We start from the raw sequence: 3,699 nt of genomic DNA, 5'->3' as shown, positions 1-3,699 counted from the left end.
GACAAAACAACAATACACATAAAATAGACGAATTCTTTTTAGGAAAAGCATAAAGGATAACATCAGTGGTAGTCATTCTCTGTCCTTGCCTATCAGGATGGGTGTGTGGCTTCTGATGACTGAGAAGGAAATGCACATCCTCCTGAGCCTAACCCTCAGCCCCAGATCCAGGATATTATGGGTCAAGAGCATGTATTTTTATAGCTGACTCTTCAGTTGGTCTTGGTCTTACTGACACCCATATGAGAAGTATAAAGACCGACAATGAAGAGTGGCTGACTATGAGAGAATTTGAAATTAAAGGGGGATATGAAAAATACGAAAAATGGAAAAGAAGTATTCATTGCAATGGACGCCGTCTTCAAGATTGGATAAAGGCATGCTGGTGGTAGATAGCTCCGTGTTTCCTGGGTAAGATGGTGAATTAAATGGATACCTGCATTACAAGATTGCCCCACAGTTCCTCTCCCAGGTCATTGTGTCACACTTGTTCTTCAACAGCTGAGTATCATGGGTCAGACCTGTAATCCCAGCACTTGGGGATGCTGAGACAGGAGATTGCTCAGATATCAAGGATGGCTTATACTCTGTAGTGAGTTCCAGGAGAGGTTACAGAGTGAGGCCTGCCTCAACTCCACCTACACAAAAATAAAAGTAATAGAAGAGAAATCATTTTGAAATAAGTTCTTAGTTCTTCACTTTTATCGACCTTGTAAACTGGGAATACCAGGAGGTTTCCTTGGTAGCTGAATCTATTTCTTATGATGTAGGGTACACAGATCTTTCTGGACTGTGTCTCAGATGGCCTATCCCTGTGTCATCCTCACAATAAAGGACAAAAGTTTTCTCATTGAGTATTGGCTGAGCTGCATCTAAAGCATGGGGAGTACAGGTGTGAACCCCTGGCCAGGGCAAGGCTGCACCTTCATACCCTACCTGCAGTTACTACTGTGGAGGAGAGGAATCTGTAGGAAATGATGCTGCAGCTAAGGGGTGGGATGGCTATTTCTGGCCTTAGGACTAAAAACCATGTCATGGAACAGTCTTCCCTGAGCTGGGTCATGGAGGACAGTTCTGACAATGTGTACAATGCAGCTATCTACACAGGGAAAGAAGAGTATGAGAAACAAGCCCTCAGTGTGTCTGAAAGCTGTGGGTGATCAAGTGGCTTCCCTTGTTTGAGCTCATGTGAAAATCACCAGGACAGGAAAAGGGGATCTAAATGTTTCCTTGACTCATTGTGGGGCACATGGGGAGTAGTTTCGATGAAGACAGCTTGTATTTAACAAGGGTACATACAAACAAAAATTTTGAGAAGGTGGTTAGAAATACCTCACTCACAAACTAAAACCAAAGACTCTCCCATCATTAACTCTCTGTCTTTCAGGAAGGACATCTACCAAGCAGACCCACCTAGGATAAGGGGACAGGTAATTATTCTGTTCTGATGTCTCAGACTATTGTCTATAAATTGTTTGTTTTCCATCTCTGTGCCTTTATAAGTTTGAAAATTGACAAATTTGTGTTTGATCAAATTTGATTTATTCTGTGGTGCTTATATAGTTGTGATTTCCCAAGCATAAAAGGCCAGGGCTGCTTTGAGCATCAAAATACTTGAGATACAGGTGGGAACAAACATTGGGAGCCGTCAAATAAATGATCTCTTCTGCTTTCAGAGGGAAAACCCAACAAGCCCAGAGTGAACAAAGAAAAACATAACTGCCCTGTGACCTTCTGCCATGATGTCTGAGGCCCTCATCTGAAAATTGTTAGTTGTTCATCTCTGGCATGTTACTTTTAAAATTCAGTGATAATAAAAATGGATTTTATCATATGGCAACAACCCATGTAATGGAACCTGTCTAAGAAGAAACATATGATATCGTGTATGGAGATAAATTCTGCTAACATCTGGGACAAGTGAATTATGACAGTGAAATCCTTGATTGAAGCTACCAGTCATACCAACAGAGCTTCTAACCTATTGTCTCACCCCAGAATAACTGAAGCTGCCTGTCACATAGGAGCTTTTAATTCACCATTTTACCCAATAAACATGGAAGCCATCTACCACCAGAATACTTTTATCAGATCTTGAAGATGGCATCTATTGCAATGAATACTTCTTTTCTATTTCCCTGATTTTTCATATTCCCCTTTAATTTCAAATTCTCTCACAGTTAGCCACTTTTCATTGTCGGACTTTATACTTTTCATATGGGTGTCAGTAAGAGCCCTGGCCCTGGCCCTGGGTCCTGGGCCCTGGGTCCTGGGCCCTGGGCGGGCTCTTCTCGGATGGACGCGTGGCAGGCGCGCGCGCGCTCGCTCCGGCGGTGGCGGCGGCCGCCGGTGGTACCCGAGATCCACCGGTCGGCCGATGCCCGTCTCCCGAAGGCGGGCTCCTCCGTTCTTTCTTCCGCTCCTCTGGGGAAGCTCCTCGGCTCCGCGGCGGCGCCGTCCGTTCGCCTGCAGGCCCCGTTCCGTTCTCAGTCGCGCCCCTCATCCGGGCCTTGGCCAAGCCGCGGGTGGGTAAGGCGCGGGGGAGGCTTGACCTTGACAGTGACCTTGAGGGACGCTGTGGGGTACTAGAAACCAGCAGGTTCAAAACAGTGTTTGCAGGAGGGAAGAGGACACTCAGAATTGTCAGGAGTTCCATGCAAGATTTTTGTTTTGCTTTTTCATAGTTTTCAGCCCTTACTCCACAGAGAATTCTTCTGTACTGTGAAAGTGGATAACATTTCTCAGGAGTAGAGTGAAGTCTCCTTTCCTTCCGTGTCTACTTTATCAGCCATCTAAGCTGATGAACCCCTACTTTTCCTTTCCATCCAGGAGAGATGCTAGAGTACCTGTGGAATGGACATTTTAAGATGTAAGTAGGCTCAGGATAGCCAGGAGTTGATGCATATTTGAGAATTGAGCTGAGAATGCGTTGGACTTTTCATTCAGAATGTTTGCCAAGATGTAAGAATGCCAAGATCTCAGGATTCTTCCAGAAAACCATGATATATGAAGATGTTTCAAGCTTTAAGACTAATAAAACATAGTAGTGATGTTTTGTTTGTATTTTAATAAATAAAGTTTGCCTGAAGTTCAGGGAGTCACACTGATTAGCTTTGCAGACCAGGCAGTGGTGACACACACCTTTAATCCCAGGAGCCACACTTGTTTGCCATAGAACGGGGCAGTAGTGGTACATGCCTTTAATCCCAGCCCTAGAGAGGAATATAAGACAGGAGGAGACAGCTCTTATATAGTCTCATTCTTAGATGCCTGGAGGCAGGATCACCATTGCGGACTGAGACAGAGGTAAGAGCCAGTGGTTAGCTGTTTTGTTTTTCTGACTTTCAGGTTGAACCCCAATTTCTGTCTCTGGGTTTTATTAATCATGCTACATAACATTTTATCAAATTAATTCACACTATTAAATAAATATACTTTCAGTTTTTCTTTTTCTTCATATTTAGTTACTTATTGGTGACTTAAAAATGATGCATATACTACAAAAATCAAAATGGTCATGTGTTTGTCATATCTTTTACATTCCTGGCACTTAGGAGGCTGAGAGAGGAGCATGGAGAATTTAAGGCTACTCACGGGTGCTGAGTGACAGCTTGCTCCAAAAGATAAAAAATTATGAAGAAAGTGGGTACATGTTGCCCTTGGCTATATCTTGGGTACTCATTGTATGTTAAGAGAGAA

At 43.6% G+C, this 3,699-nt stretch overlaps 1 long non-coding RNA gene across 1 annotated transcript; it reads left to right on the top strand.

The window, feature by feature from the left end:
* The first annotated feature begins 281 nt into the window (after nt 1-281).
* On the top strand, nt 282-1,852 carry LOC121462132. The gene is made up of 3 exons (XR_005976272.1): nt 282-411; nt 1,388-1,430; nt 1,677-1,852. It is a non-coding gene; the product is annotated as an uncharacterized LOC121462132 (long non-coding RNA).
* The last annotated feature ends 1,847 nt before the right edge of the window (nt 1,853-3,699 follow it).

The sequence above is a fragment of the Microtus oregoni genome, unplaced genomic scaffold (assembly GCF_018167655.1).
Source record: "Microtus oregoni isolate MIOR12 unplaced genomic scaffold, Mior012 000024F_ref0000369, whole genome shotgun sequence".
NCBI classification, from domain to species: domain Eukaryota; kingdom Metazoa; phylum Chordata; class Mammalia; order Rodentia; family Cricetidae; genus Microtus; species Microtus oregoni.
Note: the sequence above shows the minus strand (reverse complement) of the source record. Positions and strands in the feature narration are given on the sequence as shown.